This window comes from Myodes glareolus, chromosome 7 (assembly GCF_982192425.1).
Source record: "Myodes glareolus chromosome 7, mMyoGla1.1, whole genome shotgun sequence".
NCBI classification, from domain to species: Eukaryota; Metazoa; Chordata; class Mammalia; order Rodentia; family Cricetidae; genus Myodes; species Myodes glareolus.
In genome coordinates, this window is record NC_142032.1 from 32,466,017 (window position 1) to 32,484,415 (window position 18,399).

The window sequence follows — 18,399 nt, forward strand, 5'->3', positions numbered from 1 at the left end:
GGTGGGTGTGGGCTCACAGAAGGAACACTGGAAGTGTGTGCTAGCTCTGTGTGCCCTATGCTGAGGTTCGAGCAGGATGAGAGCAGTCTTCCCTTTCCTAGAGAAGTAACCTGGACGCCAACAGCTCTAGAATATCCTGACTGGTTCTTCTCTGCAAGTCCTGAGAGTCCTTGTTAGTGCCGGCTCCACGTGCTCTTATTGGGTGAACCCCAATAGTGCTCACCCTCTCTGTGACACCTTTCAGACTGGGACCTGAAATATAATCACCCTCATGCGTTGGCTTAGTCCCTCACCATCCCTACTTGCCCCAAATGGGGCTCTGGGCACTGACTCAGAGCCCTTTGTGCCACAACCTTCTGCCTACAGGACATTCTCACCAACCTTAGTTTGCGCAGTTTCCATGCTGGGATCATGCTGACATCAGAGACCCATAACCCTGAATTTGCTTTAGAAACAATGGCCCACTGTTGGGTAACTCAGTGCCTGCAATGACTTTGTAACTTCTTTGAGTAGTGAATATTGACTGCATTTAATCCCCAGTCAGGCTCCCAGCAGGTCCACACATCCCAGGATTTCCACGGAGGCAGCCTACACTTACAACTGAAGTTGTAACTTATTCAGAATATTATGAGGTTTTCTTTGCTTGGCAAGTTTTAAAAACATTTATTTGTAAAGGGAGGGCATGTATGTGCCCTTGCACATGTTAGAGTGCAACTTGTACAAGTCAGTTCTCTCCTTCCAACATGGGGGGTCTGGGGATCCAACCAAGGTTGTCAGACTGGGTATTTCTTTATCCACTGAGTCATCTAGCCAGCCCCTATGTGATTTTTTAAAAAATAGCTCAATTGCAAAGTTCTTCAGTGTGAACTACAGAGATGACAGCATCATGTCACAATGGCCAAAGGTTGGACATCACTCCTCATCTGCCGTATGGTGGAGTGAGCAAGAGAGAGCTGCCCTCCCCATCCGCCACCCCTCACCACTTGTAGTGGGTGGGAGAGCTGGTCCTGAGGCCATGGAAGTGGGAGAGCAGGCCTTGCCCCTCATCAGCTGCAGCACTCCAGGGAATGGGCTCTGCACCTCACCTAGGTAACACAATAGGGCTGATCCTCTTGGGGGTGCAGAGCAGGAGGGCTGACTCCCCCCATCTGCCATGTAGTGGCATGAATGAGGGAAAGATGCCTCCCACACCTCAGCCCTTGTCACCTGCAGCAGGCAGCAGAGCTGCCCCAGTGTGTGTGTGCGGGTAAGCCAGTCCCAAGTGCAGGAGAGCTGAACTGGCCCTGTTCCTTGCTACAGGGGGTGAGCTGGCCAGGGCAGGGCTGGAGACCTTGTCCTGGTCGTGTCAATGAGGAAAAGCTGGCAGGTTGGCCAATCCAGCTACCACCCATGTTGTTGGAGGCTGCCTGTTTGTTCCCGGATGCTCTGACCTGAAATAGCCACACAGAAACTGTATTAATTAAATCACTGCTTGGCCTATTGGCTCTAGCTTCTTATTGGCTAGGTCTTATGTCCTAAACTAGTCCATCTCTATTAATCATCTGTGTATCACCACATGGCTGTGGCTTACCAGGTGAAGTTCCATCCCCAGTGTCTGTCTCCAGTGGGGCTACATGGTGTCTCCTGGCTCTGCCGTCTTTCTCTCAGCATTCAGTTTAGTTTTCCCCACCTAGCTCTGTTCTGACCTGCTATAAACTCAAAGCAGTTTCTCTTATTCATTAACCAATACAAGCAACACAGATAGCAAAGGACTTCCCACACCATACCCGGGCCCAGAACCAGGGCTATGAGTTAGCCCACCCCAACATCCACCTTGTCTATGAACTGCTGGAGCATATGCAGGGGCTGGACCTGCAGATCCAGAGCTGCAGGATCTCCACGACACAAGGCAATAACAGGATATCCACAAGGAGTTCCCATGAGGGCCCTGTATCAAGGGTGCAGCAGAAGACAGAGGCCTTGAATCAGACCAAAGACTCATTGCAGTGAACACTTGCAAGTAAGGACGTACGGACTCAAGGGTTTACTGTGTGACTCACTGTGTCACACTACAGCTTCCGTGCTGAGACTCTTTTCTTTTCTTTTCTTTTCCTTTTTATTTTCTTTCTTTCTTTGATGGGGGATATATTAGTTGGTTGCTTTTGTTCTTTGGATTTTCTTTTAAATTTTATTTTGGGGGAAGGCTGCAAGGGCAGAGGGCAGATATGAAGGGGCGGGGAGATGAATGAGAGCCAGATGCATGATGTAAGCCCACAGAGAATCAATAAAAAAAAAAATTTAAAAAAGGTTGGGTGCACCTGCGTTGACATATGCTTGCTCACTCTATCCCTCCCAAAAGATGCTCTTACTGGCACAGTTTCATGGAAATATAACTATTATTCTCGTCTGTCTGTCTGTCTGTCCATCTGTCATGTCATGCTGCAATACAAACCAGAATAGGCCTTGTATATGCTCGGCAATGCTTCTGTCTAAAGTCACACTCTGTCTTTGTCCCCGTCGGCAGAGGGGTGGCGATAGATTCCCACTGTGGCTAGCCTTGGCTGCTTCATGCTTCACCATCATCTCTGCCCACCCCTTTGTAAATAGTGGCTTTCATGTCTTTCCAGCCAGAATCCTGGCTAATGCTGACAGCATATGGAAAAGATAAGACATTTTCTTTCTAGTGTGTATTTCACAGGCATAGGCTGTCTTTTCCAGTCCATCTCCAGAGACTCGTCACCCACAGAAGCCGTCTGCTCCCCGTCCCGGCTCTCTGTCCTAGCCTGGGGACAGTGCTGCTGAATGTAGCCCCCTGACCCACATCAGAGCCACCCCTTGGGGGTTTATTAGGAGTACACATCGCTGGGCATTCAACACCTGCCAACTCTTGAGGGACAAGGCCTTGGGATCTGTTTACATAAACTTTCCAGGTGAAAACCCCTTCCTGGAGAATCTAGGGTAATGACATTTTGTGTGGACACACTGATAATTCTGAGATGGAAGCACTTAAGGAAAGAGCAAACCCTGGGAACGCGCTCTGTCTTCTTCCCTTCTCCTAAAGCAGGTTATAAATGTCCCTGCGCCTCCTGAGCCCGATGATTGCCCAAGGCCCAGAGCTGGAGAGCTGGTCTTTGGATTCGTTTGCACAAACAGCCTCAAACAGTTCTTTCCCCGTGTGTTTCTCGCCTCTGTCCTACAATGTCCCAGCCTTCACATTTCCGGGAAACCCCTTGTGGATAAAAACATTAATACGGATAAAGGGGGGGCCTTCTCTCCTGTCATAGAACTTTTGTCAGCTTAATAGCGCCCCTCCTCCCCCGGGCCACTAAATCACTAAATTAAGAAGAGTTTCCCTTTTTCTACGCTCTGAACGAGGGATTTCTCTTTGGGTTACAAAACTCCGCCTCAGGGTGGTGAACGCAATTCCTCTGTTGCTCGTCCAAAGCCTTTCTTAGCTTTCTTGTTTCAAAGAGCAGATTTGAGATTAGCTTAACGAGGCACACATAATACAAGGTTAAAACAACAGACGGCGGCCAGTGAGGTGGAACTGTAAAGGTGCCTGCCCCAGCAAGCATGGGTTCTATCCCTGGAGCCAGCGCAAGGTGGAGAGAACTGACTTGGCTGTTGTCTGCTGTCGCTTGTCCAACCTCCACACACCTGTTGGCTGCACCCTCCATGAAGATCTCTAAAAACAAAACGATGAAAAACAAAGCCCTGAGATTTGCAAGCTATTAATTGCAAACACTCTTCTTTGACTAGATTCTCCCTGACTACAGTGTTGGAGCATATGGAAACCTGCCGCTTACCCATGCTGGAAACACATCCAAAGGAAGGCTTATAAACTTAATGTCCTTTAATCCCAGCACCTGGGAAGCAGGGGTAAGTGAATCTCTGTGAGCTGGAGGCCAGCCTGGTCTACAGAGCTAGTTCCAGGACGGCCAAAGATATTCCCAGAGAAACCCTGTCTCAAAACAAACAAACAAAAAAACAAAAACAAAGAAAAGAAAGAAAAGTGAGATGAAGTAGCAACATTTGATCTAAAATTGGTCACAAAGCAATATTAACAACTTGCCCTAGAGTAGCTCATTAACAAATTAGGGGAGGTTTCTATTTCCTAAGTTAGTCAGCAACTCTGCTCTGTTGTTAAAGACAACTCCTGTTCCTGAAGAAGCTCTGTTTTGTTTGATTGGGGTGGGAATGGCCTCAAACTTGCTGTGTAGTCAGAACTGGGTTGAATTTGTCACCTTTTCCTCCCGGATGCTAGTAACTCAGTCCACAGCCAGGCCTTGGCTATAGAGGGTCCTTTAAATGTGTGCGAAATGACTAGTCGCGATGGGAGCCTTCTGCTTTCGTGGACTGTCTCTGGACGTCTACTTCTTCTCAGTCTCGCTTCCCTCTCTTCCTTGTTCCCCTCCTCATCTTCATCTTCTTCTAACTTTTGCTTGTGTGAGATAGGGCCTCTCTCCAACCTGTCCTTGAACTCAGGGTCCTCCTGAAGAGCAGCCTCCCTACTGCTGCGATTGCTGGTGTCGTTTCTGGTTTTTTTTTTTTTTTTTCCTTTTTCATTCTCTGGCTTGAGAGGGAGGAAATGTATTGATATGTCTTCAGATAATGTAATTTATTGATTTATAAAAGAATAGAAGAGATTGATAAACATTTGGTTGGGAAAAAAGCAGGCTAATAGAGATGCAGAAGGTGAATGGTCGAGGAAAGATGAGTTGGTGGTAAGATCATCAAAACACAGTTCCTAAAGTGCCATGTAGTTACTGTCATCAAGCTCGGAGCTTTGGAGCAGATGGAACAAGGAAGGGAACAAACCAATTATAAGATTCATTCTGTGCACAAATTAGAAACACCCCAGAGACTTTGCTTGACATGTCTGACACATGTCCTGGGAGACCTGCAAGAGGGGAAAACTTAGCTAAGGTCTCCCCACTCCGGCTTTGGTACTTCCTCCTCACCAGTGTGGGGATGGATTTGATGTTCCTTAGCTCTGGGATTTTCAGGATCCCAAACTCTAAACAGCAAGGGCACAGACACAGTGTTGAGATCACCCTGCTCTGAGCTGTAGGACCTGTTTTCTAAAGCACCGATCACAAGAGCGTTTCCAATTATAATGGCCCTTTAGATAACTTGAGAGACATTACAAAATTATGATTACCTAGGCGCCACTCAGATTAACAGATCATAGACCTTTAGTACGGGGCTCCGGTTAGTCTTAAGTACAGTGGGAATAGAAAAGTGCTGAAAACTGGGTCCCGGGGACGATCACCTTTGACCTTGGATCAGTCACAGGGTCACAGCACACTCTTCCCGCCCAGCATCTCGGGCTTAGGGATTCTGTATTACAAATGAGAGCTCCAGGGCCTTTCCACGTGGAGGATTCACAGACGATGATCCACTGAGTTTACAGAGGGAAGATCTGGATTCCAATCTGCCCTGCCCCTGGCAGCCTGATCCAGGCTCTTGAGCACTGTGGTTTGCTTTCTTCATTGGCGAAATGGTTAGAGGAACGATTAACTGTACGAACATCCGTCTCAAGACGACTCATGGATTTTCAATCACGTCCCAAATAGAGAAAAACTCCACAGGTCAGGGGCTGGATCCCATTCATTGTTGCATTTCCAGCTCGTAGATCAATAGGACACATTGTAGACCGGAAATGACTCATTTGGGAAAGCAGACTGAAAAGGATTAAGTACATTCGTGGCCACTAAGCATGAAGTTTTACTAAGGTGTGAGGGGCAGGATTGAAACCCATGAGTCCTCATTAATATCCTGAAATCCTGGGTTCATTTTCTTCCTTGTCTTGCTAAGCACAAAGATGCATTTGATCATAGCGTACGGGACATTCTTTGGCCTGTTTTCTGCTATCGTGTGTCAGAATGTGGGTGGGTTTACACATGATTTGGCTAGAAGATATTTAAACTAATGTTTACTAGCATAAAAACTTTTTTAGCAACCCAAGGTGTCAAAAGTCAGCAGATAAACCTATCTTTTATAACACATGTGGTTCTCAAGTAAACCTGTTGTAACACCATGGGAGTAATTTTTAATATGATATTTAATTATTCTTTGAGAACTTCATTTATGCATACAATGTATTTCAATCATACTGCCCTCCTGGCAGCCATCAATTGCCAAGAGCTCCTCAGCGAGGGGTGGGAGCTTGTATGCCCCTCCTCCATCCCAAAGCATGGGTTTTATTAACTAAGAACAGTAGTCTATTGAAACCTGGGTATCGCTTAGTAATAGATATTAAAAAAAAAGACAGGGCCTGAGCTCAGGCTGACCTCAAACTCATGGCTGAGGATGACCTTGAACTTTTGATCCTCCTGCTTCTACCTCCCAAGTGCTAGAATTACAGACATGTGCACCGTAGTTAGCTGGAAATATCACCTTGCAAAGAGCAACCAAGCCATGACCTTGTTTATGTGAAATGTCTGTGGTTAGTGCACACAAAACCTTATTGAGATAGGCGATGTGGACAGAGTAAGGACTGGGTCACGGGCTGAGCGGGGACTTGGCATGATTGCTGACCTGGAACTCAGTGTGTTCCTTGGCTGAATCAGTTCCTTGGCTGAATCAGTTCCTCTCCCCAGGCCCTGCTTTTAGTCTATGAAACAGGGTCAGATGGTTATCTCTGATGTCCGTTCACTCTCTCACAGGCTCGGAGTGTCTGATCACAAACTGTCTGGTAGAACTCAGCTACCAACAACTTCCAAATCCTAACAGGCATTTGGGGGGTCGGGTGGAGGCAGAAAAAGGTCATTTAGCTCCGTGGTTAAGAGTTCAGCTCTAAACATAAAAACAAAAGAGCTTACAATTCCCCGTATCCACATGGAAATCGTAAACAGGAACAGCAATAAATGCATCACTGACAAAAACCACCGACGAGCCTTTCTTTCTACGATTCCTTATATCACAGTGTATGGGTCTCCTGCAATGACTAAAATGACCACAACCTTGAGGACTTAAGATGCAAATGTGTATGTGTCACAGGGCTCAGGGCACCCCCATAACTGACTGTGTCCCCCATAACTGGCTGACTGTATCCCCCATAACTACCTGACTGGGATCCCCATAACTGGCTGTCTCTGGCCCCCATAGCTGACTGGCTGTGTCCCAAGTCACCTAGCCTCTGCTTCCACCCCTCACTCTCCTGCCTCTTGCTTCTCTACTAAAAACTCTCAGGTACCCTACTCTGGGGGCTCCAATATAATCTCCACACCAAGGTCTTAGGTAGTTAGTTAGACCTCGGCAGGAAGTGGACCCCTCCCTCATAATCAGCAGGTGTAAAACTTAAAGGCTGGTGCTGTATGGCTAATTACTGGTCTGAGGACTTGACTCCTACCTTTGACCACAAGAGGACATGTGCAATCTTGAACTCATACCCAGAAGTAGCTCCCTAAACCTGGCCAGCACTAGCACTAGGAAGCTAAGCCTTTTATAAGAGTATTACAGAACCGGAGGCTTTCTGATACACAACAGAGATATCCTATAGGCTTCTTGCATAAGTCTACCTAAGCTGGCCTGGCAATGGCTCGTGTGGCTCAGAGACCCTCGGGGTAAAGCTGCTTGCTCCAGAGACTTTAGAGACAATGTCAAGGCTGTCCATTCTCGTCCTTGAGCATGCCCACTTCATTCTGTGATCCCTTCCATCTCTCTTCTACAGTACACTCTGTGTCTCATCTGGATTATTTTGACAGAGACCCCAAGGCCCAGGGAGCCAAAGTTACTTCACAGAGACCTGGGAGCAGGGGGTGGGATAGATCCTGGTGGCATCCGTTTTTTTTTTTCCTGGTTTGTCTTCATGTGGCAAACCACAAATTTCTGTTCCTTGAGTTGAGACCACGCTGTTCCCTGTTCCTTTGTACTCAGAGCTCCCGTCATGGAGTGCACTTCTGCACGGCCTTTCGGGTCTCCCTCGCTTTCCTAGTTTAGAAACTATAAGCCTCGGTTCTCTGGCTCTTGCTACCCATGCTAACTTGTCCTTTCCTAAAGGGGGCAGGAGTGATTTATGCTCATGTAATATTTCCTGGTTGTCCATATTGCCATGGGATAAGGCCAATGCATTGGATTAAATTAGTCAATACTGGATTAAAGTGGTATTACCAGACCTCAAATGGTGCATTCTTTTGCTTCTGAGGCACTCATTTGGTGTGATGAGCCACTGGATCCTGAGGAGAGCTTAAAGATGCCCTTGTGGTCACTTGCATCCCTTACATCATGACCACGATGTGGTTTTCCTTTTGGGGTTTCCCGCGCATCACTTCAGAACCATGGGAAGGAAATTCATAGCCCACCTAAGAGAAGCAAGTGTACGTTTGCTGTGTTCCAACCAAGTGAGATGAATGACTGTGTGAAACTTGGTTTCTGCCAGCCAAGGCAATTCTGGCGTCAGGCAAGTCACATTACACGTGGTTTCCAGGCTGCAGAGTGAAGGCTGGGGGGTGGCCCAATCATTCACTGGCGTTATGATGAGGCTCAGTGGACGGATGCATTCTCCTTGAGCACCGAGTGCTTCTCTAAGAGATGGCTAACTCCCATTCAGTCCCTACACATTCATCTGGGTGGAGAGAATACATCCATCGTAACTGCTGCCTTAAAAACGGAAAGTTAGATTAGCCCGGGAGTTCAAGTTTTGTTTGCTTCTGTAAACGGTTGGCCAAGTGTTCTAGAGTAATAGTGAATGAATGAATGAAGCTTGGCAATTTAAGTTAGATGTTGGAGCCACATGACTTTTAATAGTATCTTTAATAGTATCCAGCTAGGTTTGTCTTGTAAAAGACAAGAAGTGGTCAGCTGTGTTTATTTTGTAGGGAGGGTGTTTGCTTGTTTTTAAGACATTACAAGAAAAACCCAAATGATGCCAGGGATTTATATAAAGGAAAATAAGCGAGAAAGGAAGCAGCAAGTGTGAAAAAAAAGTTGGACGTGCAGAAACACATTTCTAGTTTAAAAAAATGGCAAAAAAATATGGCAAAATAGAGTTCTGTTCTACAAGGAAAGATTGCTCCAGAATGGAAATAGAGATAAGGTCAACACCAGGGGACTGTCTCAAGAAGGCTTGTGGCAGTTAAGACTGAAAGATGGCATGATGAAGCTGGCTATAACTAAAGGTTATTAAAAATTCCTGAGGTCATGGACTGGGGAGAAAGCTCCTGGGGAAACTACTTGCCGTACAAGTGTGAGGACCTGAGTTCAGATCCCCAGAGCTCCTGTGAAAACCAGACACTGTGGTGCACATCTGTCATCCCAGGATACCTACTACCAGATGGGAGGTAGCCAGGGCGGACTCCCTGACTCCACACTGTCCAGGTAGGTGAGCTTTAGTTAAAATAAAGTCAACCTAAGTTCTGTGCCCAGTCAGCCGCATCCCAGCGTCATTGCGCCCGTCGCTCATACTTAGGGTAGCTCAGCTTCTTTAAAATCCTGATTATCAGGAAATGTCAGACGCGCTGTAAATCTGTGGTCTTCGAAGATAGTAACAGTTCAGACGACTGTTTTAATGAAGGCTTTTTATGAATCGTTCCAGTTCTAAGAGCAGGTAAAACAGGCTGGCGTAGCTCTTGGGAAGAGTTCTCATTTAGGGCCTGCAAAGCCCTGGCCTGGGTCCCAGCACCTCCTGTCTACACAAGTCTAAGACAAAAAAACAAAACCAGTGCGTCTTAGATGTGAGAGCTGAGTCCACCTTCCAGAGTCCCTTCTGTCTGTCCCTTGAGTTTCTGGGCTTCTTTGGGGCTGAGAACTGCTAGATGGATTCCTACAGAGTGAGTGCCGGGGCGGGGGTGGGGTGGGGACAGGGGATGGGACACAAACAGGACCAGGATAGGGGTGGGGGCGGGAGGGGGGGCGACAGGGACCCGACTCTGGAGGGAAGCCCTGACAGGTGGGCCCTGCTTCAAGAGGACTGTGCCCTTGCATTCTGTCTTGCGTCTGGTTGGAGTTCCCCCACATAAAAAGCCTCCAGCACCATGCCAAACAGGAAGAACCAGTATTCTACCCAAGAGGAGCAGAGGTGAAACGTGAGACCTCCCAAAACAGAAGAATTTCCATCAACACAAACAAGTGCAGTGATTGCCACTGAAGCAAAGGATGACATTGAAGGCTAGCAGCATAGATACAGTTCCTCCCTCCACACCCACAGGAGTAGGGGCTCGCCCAGTCCCTGGGAAATGCAATTCCTTGAGGTTCTTACCCACGGTGTGGGTGGGGTGGGGTGTGGATTCTGCACTGTTACACAGGGGAACCAATACACCATGACTAAAGGTTGTATTTGAAAGTACCTTGGGAGCCTTAGGACACCGCTCCATACAGACGTCAGCTAATTCTCAGGCGAATCCTGAGAAGATTTAAGCCCAGATCCATGTTACTGACGAGTTCTGTTTTGCTGTGAGACAGTCAACCTAGCCTTAATGGTCCACAGGGTCTTCAAAAGCCTGCCAGGCTCTATTAAACAACAAAGGTCAAATGCAACCTTCAGCGACCAGGGAGGACCAAAGAGTAGCTCTGGGTGCCAACCAAGTAAGTTCTCTGTCATTTTTTAATCAGTAACTCAAGTAAAATCTTATCCTTCTGTAAACGGTTGGCCAAGTGTTCTAGAGTAATAATGAATGAATGAATGAAGCTTGGCAATTTAAGTTAGATGTTAGAGCCACATGACTTTTAATAGTATCTTTAATAGTATACTTTAATAGTATCTTCCAGCTAGGTTTGTCTTGTAAAAGACAAAAAGTGGCGGCGGGGGGGGGGGGGGGGGGGGGGAGGGGGGGAGGGTCCAAAAGTGGCTGGGATGGGCGTAGTTAGTTCTTAAAGTGTCCCAATGGAATAACATGGATAAAGATGCCTTTTCTGTTTTTTGGTCCCTTGTCTCACCTGTCAACCGTTCTACTCCGGTACCTTGTTTCTCAAAACTATGGCAAAGTAGAGGTATAAATGTCACTAGGGACGCAAAGGAGGGCGGGATTGAGAGTGTGAGGCCAAACTGGGCTATTTTGTGAGTTTCTGGATAGCCTGGGCTATGTCATGAGATTCCATCTGAGAGGGAGAGAGACAGACAGACAGACAGACATCATCTTCTGCATCTTTCTTACCCACTTTCAGCCTCACAGGAGTTCTGTGTCCACCAGGATCAAGAGACACAGCCTGACTATATTTGCCTGTTCAGGCCGGCTTCATAGTTCAGCATGGCTCCTTCTGGCTTTCCCCGCACAAACAGTGTGAGGGCCCGAGCCCCCGAATTCAACTAATTCCCTTCCTCCTTCTGGAACCTCCCCCTATGTACCAGCAGACCTATGGCTTTAGAAGAACTACTCAGGCCTAGTGAGATACCATGACTTGGTGGGTAAAAGCTCTTGCTGCCAAGCTTGACAGTCGAAGGAGAGAATCAGCTCCCCCAAGTTGTTCCTTGACCGCTGTGGGGACCAGCCATGATAAGCTAAGTATGGGCAGGTCACCCAAAGGAGGTTCTTTACTTCCAACCATTATCACCTTCCAGAGTAAAACTCGACCATCGACCATCGATAAATTTAGTAGAGGCCTGAGTCTTCAGTAGTTTGTCCTGAGGCAATACCTGGTTGCAAAAAGAACCACAAACTGAGATTACCTACCACCACCCAGAACAGACCACTCAAAAGAAATGCCTAGCATTCCAACCGCTGTAGATAGGAGCACCTGCCAGCACACACCCACCAGGACACCCCTAGACAAATGTCAGCCAATCAGGGATTCTGAACCTCAGAAACCCCTCACCCCCACCTTTACTAGTATAAAAACCCAATTCTAATTGAGCTCTGGGCTCTCCGGTTATTCCAATGTGGTGGACATGCGGGGAGACCGAGTTTGCAAACTTGATTAAAATAAAGGCTCTTTGCTTTTACGTACGGGACTCGGTCTCCTTGTTGGCTTGTACAGGGACTTCGCGGATTTGGGCAGAACAACCACCACAGCTGCGTTGTGGCCCATGTGCAACCACCACCAATCGTGCGCACAAGGTAAATAAGCAAATCTTTTAAAAATACATTTCCTTTTCAAAGAAATCAGAACAGACCCCATTGTGTGCTCTAAGGGGAAACCAAAGGGAACCCAGGCCAAATTTTCCTTCCCTCCATGTAGAGGACCTGTGGCAGAAATAACAGGACCCCACTAGAAACCAGAGGACACTGTCTTAGCCAAGAGGGGGAGAGCTGAAGGGAGTCGAGAGGAGTCCACAGCCCTGAAGAGACCAACCGGTCAATTGATCCATCAAGGGTTAGTTGTGTGAGAAAGAAGACAGAAAAGACTGAAATAAGATATTCTCTCTCTCTCTCTCTCTCTCTCTTTCTCTCTCTCTCTCTCTTTTTTTTTTTGCATGCTTCTATCTTCCTCCTTAACCCTCAAGCTTAAAAGAAAATTCCTTTGAAGAGCACAGGTAATTGCTGGATTCTCTTAGGGCCAATTATAGGTCAGGGACATGAAAAGTATGAAAATAATGATTTTGAAAGATAGTTTTGAGGTCACAAAAACTAAAGAACTCTAAACATTGCTTGACGAGAACAGAAATGCCAAGCTACAGGCTACGGGTCAGGTCTAAATGCCCAAGGCCCTGCACTGTCTCGAGGGAGGGACAGCAGCAAGGAGGACATCCCTTGTTCCTGCAGGCAGGAAGCCCGTTGAAGACATCAACAGGACCAGGACACCTCTTGGACTCTGGGGAAAATCAGAACCCTGGTTGGTATGTGCAAACCAGCCCTAATTAATGGTTGGCCAGCCGGTTATCTTTGTAGCAGATGCTATCTCCACAAGAGTTGGGTTGACACTGGAAATATATTTACGTATGCGTTATGGCTTCTTGGAAGGCAGGTAAAGTTGAAAAATACACCTGCAAATGAACAAAAAGGCGGAAAGGGCTGCTGGCTGTAGGTATGCCCAAGTCTCTTCCAGCGGCGTGTTTCTGTGCAGATTCCGAGACCTCTCAACAGGTCTCAGGTGGACAGTGCACGTTTCTCAGAAAGACTGTATCTGGTGCTGGGAAGCCTGGGGCCAACTGACCCACTGAACACTGTCCGAGGGGAGCTTCGGGACTATTAGTGTTTTCTAAGATGGGGCAGCTGACTTGATAGCGTGTCTCCTCGATGCGGGAGCAGATACGCTGCTTTTATTACGGTTAGTCTCTCAGTGATGGTTTACAGTTTACCCTTCAGATTAAAGTCCATGGCTGCAGGATTAGCCCCTGGTAGAGAGGCTCTTTAGCGTCCCCAGCTGCCTGCTAGATCTCAGGAAATACATATGCCCAGAAAAGACCTTCTTGACCCTCCTCGAACTGGACTAGAGGAGGATTTCTGGCAGTTAGGTAAACGCCAGCAGTCCTCAGGAGCTTGTGAAATGGGTTCCCGTCCGCCAAACAGAGCCATTTCCCTTACCTGTGGCAGAAGGATAAGGCTCTCCACTGACAGGTGCCTGTGACTGTTGATCAAAGCCCATGCTGACTTCCAGGTTCCCTCAGATCTATTCACACGTACTTCTTATACATTTCAAAGACCCACCACTGGCCCATCTTGGCTTCCCCACTCCTTCTACCTAAGCTACCCTCCCCCACACTGTCCAGAGCCGCCCATTATAACAACAAGGTTTCCCCTTTGCTTCGCTACTCTGTTCTCTCTCCTGTTCTCTTTCCTCTTGTTCTCTGCTATTCTCCTACTTCTCACTCTTCCCAAGGGTTAGCTTGGGCCATGCCCATTCAGCTTCCTTTTTTCTCTGCTCTGGAGTCTTCCAGATTCCTCTGGATGTTCTCTCCTCTCTGCCCCCCCCACCTCTCTCCCTCCATACAATAAAGTTCTTGCCCCTAATCATGGAACAGCCATCTTGGTGGTTTCTTTACTGCCCCATCACGCACACCCACTTTATTCTAGGCCTTTGCACTTTAGTATTCATTTCCTTCCTCCCCAGAGACCCAGGAGAAGAATAAACACATCAACTTGTCCCAGGTCTGGCCTAACGTCTACAGGGGTGTGTGTGTGTGTGTGTGTGTGTGTGTGTGTGTGTGTGTGTGTGTGTGCAAACACTATCCCTCACAAAGCGCCCCAGTGTATGGATAACTAGATAGGTGAGGAAAGAAATTGTCCTACAGTATTTGTTCCTGCTAGAAGCCTAGAGCTCTGCACACTGGCACAAATGTCAGGCTTATCACACTCACTCACACTTAGTGTAAAATAACCAGCGTGGTCCTAGGCATTAAGGGAAGGCAGCCTTCAGAAAGTTTATGCCCGCACCTACATTGGAGTGTAAGGGAGAATGGCTATCTGATCAGTACTAGAACTGTTCCCTTTCTCCCAAATCTAGAGCTAAGAATCCTGCCTTTAACCGGATTCTCCTGCAGAGAACTGTTTTGTCTTCAGTATGCCCTTCAGGACTTGCAGGTGAAGATGGCAGGGTTGCAAACTGGCAGCCTGTGGGTGGGATCCAGTTTGTAATCCTGTTATGTTTGGCATGTACAGAGATCTTCTCTTTTCAAATGAGTTGCCAATGTTAACAGAGCCAGAATTTCACATACACATCTCGAGTGCAGCCATTCATTGGGAAAACAGAAGATTCAGAGTCTGTCAGCCCGCATTCCACAGGCCAATAACCAGCTATTGCCCACTTCGGTGGGTCTTGGGGTTGCAGTTCACCCCAGTCCTGTCTTCCCAGCCCGCAACCCCGGAAACTTGAAGTCGCCTTGTTTAGTTATCTTACCTCAAAAATCCAAACCAGGAAATGGCTTGTACGTGCTTGTAAGAGAGGACGCAGCAAAGATACCACCAACATGGCCGCTCCATGATTAGTGAGAAGGTTTTATTGTGGAAGAGAGAGACTGGATCTGGCCAGGGCTGAGGAAGTGGGGGCGTGGACGAATCATGTGGGCTACAAGGACGGTGAGGATCTGGGAAGAAGGAAGCCCATGCACAGGAGAAGCCTGGGAGGTTAGGGTAGAGGAGGAGGTGAGAAGGGCTTTGAGATATATAACAAGTAAGGGTGAATAGGAGTGGAAGCTCGGAGGCCAGCATGGACTTTGATAGGTGCCACAGGTACACACCAATGGAGAGACATATGGTCCTTTTGCCACAGGTTCCTGAGGATGCTGGCTTTTATCTAACCACCAGAAATCCTTCTATAGTCCAGCTTGAGCTGAACCTAGACTCAATTTTGGATGTAGTGAGTGTGTGTGTGTGTGTGTGTGTGTGTGTGTGTGTGTGTGTGTGTGTGGTGGGGTGGGGGAGTAGGGTACCCTTTGGAACTGATAACACTCTGTTCTATGTCCTAAATAAATCACCAATTCTTTGCCAACAGAACTGAGATTTAGAATGGTAATAAAAACAGAAGTCTCTATCATTTGGGCTTTCTTTTTTAAGTCTCCGAGTCTCCTCACAGGAGCCCCTCAGCCATTCGTCTGACACCCAGCTAAGGTGTGACTGGGATCTGGGGAGACAATGGTTCTAAAACTATACACTGTGCTGGATGTGTTCCAGTTCGCCTAGAATTCCAGCATGCAGAAAGTATCTGAGGCAGAATGATGTTCTAGACTAACCTGGGCTACACAGAGAGATCCTGCCTCACAATGAAACACAAATGACAATCCTTTAGACTAGGCCTTCGCTTTTCCTAAAGAATCAACCGGGGCTGGAAAGATGACTCAGTGGTCACTTTCCCAAGATGCACATGGCGGCTGTTTGTAGAGACCAGGCTGACCTCGAACTCACAGAGATCTGCTTGCCTCTGCCTCTGAGTGCTGGGATTAAAGGCGTGCGCCACCACCAGGAGACCACAGCGGCTGTTTGTAACTCCACTTCTAGGGGATCCAATATTGTCTTCTGGCCTCCTAAGCCTCCTAAGCCTCCTAAGGCAGGAAGCACACACACACATACACACCACAGCACACAGACATACGTGCAGTCAAGATACCCATAAACATAAAGTGAAATATAATATAAAGAATCAACATCCCTGCAGAAGATGTGTTTGTTGTCCTTAAAAAGCGGAGGTCAGATACTCTAATGCAGTGCTTGGAGCTTTTGGAGAGAGGAAGACTGGCTGGTGAAGTCCAAGGCACTTGCTAGCCTCAGTGTGTAGCAGAAGTAGCACACTGACCATAGCTTACTGTGAAGAACTTGGGCAGGTAGGTGCCTGTCTCTGGAACTAAGAAATCTTCTAAAATTCTATTTACCATAACCGCTTGTGAATCATGTGTAGGGAATACAGTTTGTTTATTTAGCAGGCCTACTGTAGTGAAGCCTGGCCTTGAACTCACTGGGAAACTAAGGGTGAATTTCTAATCCTTCTGCCTCTTCCTCCTGAGTGCTAGGATTATGCGATTCCGGTGATCAGATCCTGGGGTTTGTACTTGCTAGGCACATATACTAACACTGAGCTATATTTCCATATCTAGATTTTTCTGAATTTTTTTCACATTTGGTGAAGTGGGGAAGGAGTTATGTACCACAGTACATAAAGAACAACCAGAGGCCTGCTGTGGATAATCCTTTTGTACACTATGAAGATTTGTTGCTGTGATTGGTTTAATAAAGAAGCTGACTGGCCAATACCTGAACAGAATAAAGTTAGGCAGGAGAGTCAGACTAGGAGAATGCTGGGAGGAAGAAGGCAGGAATGAGGAGTCTCCAGCAGATGCAGAGGGAGCAGAAGATGAACATGCCATGCTAATAAAGGTACCACCATGTGGCAGAGCATAAATAAGGAATATGGGTTAATTTAAAATGTAAGAGCTAGGGCTGGAGAGATGGCTCATTGGTTAAGCGCACTCACTGCTCTTCCAGAGGTCCTGAGTTCAATTCCCAGCAACCACATGGTGGCTCACAACCATCTGTAATGAGATCTGGTGCCCTCTTCTGGCATGCGGGCATATATGGAGGCAGAATGTCGTATACATAATAAATAAATCTTTAAAAAAATGTAAGAGCTAGTTAGTAATAAGTCTGAGCGATTGGTTGAGCATTTGTAATTGGTATTAAGCCTCTGAGTGATTATTTGAGAGTGGCTGTGGTACAGGAAAACTTTGTCTACAAAGGCTACCTTGTGGGCGTTGGTTCTCTCCTACCATGAGGGTACCAGGGAACAAAGTCAGATCATCATGCTTGGTGGCAGGTACCTTTGCTCCTTGAGACACCACATTAAGGACTCGATTTCCCAGCTTCTTTTTGTGGAGGTGAAATCTATGTCACATAAAATTAACCGTATTAACAGTAACCTATTTAGAACATTCCCTTATTCTTCAAGCCTGGCACATCTGTCGGGTTCCAAAACATTTTATTCACTTCTGAGTAATCATTCATAAATGTTAAACGGTCAGTTCTGTTCTCTCCACCTGCCTCTGTACCCAACCATGGTGTACGTCTTCTTCTTTCTGTGGATGCTACATGGGAATGGAAACAATGGGCTTTGGGTGTCTTCATTATTATGTTTTCAAGGTTCACTCCCTCAATAGCATGTGCCAATGCTTTAGTCCTTCAAGCGACTGAATTATATTGTGAATTAAGTTTTGTTTTGTTTGTTTGTTTTTAGGACAATGTTTCCTGGCATAACCCTGATTGTCCTGTAGACTGCCTGGCCCCTATAGACCAGGCTGGCCTCGACCTTAGAGATCTACCTGCCTTTGCTTCCTGAGAGCTGGTATTGAATGTGTGTATCACCATATCTGACTGTGAACAAGTATTTTTTTTAATAGAAGAAACTGAGAATTTATTCTTGGAACATGTGGATTTTTGCCTATCAATTGCTAATGTAGAAAAAGGAACTTAGCACTGAGAGGAGAGGAGAAAACAAGATTTTATCTTTTTAAGGCTTATCATCAAGAAGATGGTCCTGAAGAGGTGCGAGCCTGTAGGGACACGAATATGTCTGTAGGGTTAAACACGGTTGTTAGAGGCACTGAGCCAGTAAGACTACACATGCAGCTTTTCGGGGGGGGGGGGCGGTGTCACAAGCCTTTCCACAAGTGTAGACTAGGTTGTTGACAAAAGACATAGTCACGCTTTTTGTCCCCACCGCCCCCTTTTTAAATATGCTTTTTAATGTGTGTGGATGTTTTGCTTGCACGCATGTTTGTGTGCCATGTTCATGCCTGGTACTGGAGGAGGCCAGAACAAGATGTCCAATTCTTCGGATCTGGGGGCACAGGCAGTCGTGAGCTGCCCAATATGGGTGCAAAGAAGAAAACTTGGATCCTCTGGAAGAGCAACAAGGGCTGGGCTCTCTCTCCAGACTCCTTCTGTTTCTTTCCATTCACCTAACCAACTGCAGAGGGACAACTAACTGGGGGGGTCTGAAAGACATCTTCTTTCCATTTCCATAATGCTGCTCACATGACGTCCAACCCCTGCCCCAGGAGAGGAGAAACAGACATAATGAACTTCCACTATGAATGTGGTCAAGGGTCTTAGAAAA

The 18,399-nt window shown here is 46.9% G+C and overlaps 1 long non-coding RNA gene across 1 annotated transcript; it reads left to right on the forward strand.

The window, feature by feature from the left end:
• Nucleotides 1–1,773: 1,773 nt before the first annotated feature.
• LOC125403455 (uncharacterized) lies at nt 1,774–17,697 on the forward strand. Its single transcript, XR_007232958.3, has 3 exons — nt 1,774–1,999; nt 3,739–3,858; nt 17,518–17,697. It is a non-coding gene; the product is annotated as an uncharacterized LOC125403455 (long non-coding RNA).
• The last annotated feature ends 702 nt before the right edge of the window (nt 17,698–18,399 follow it).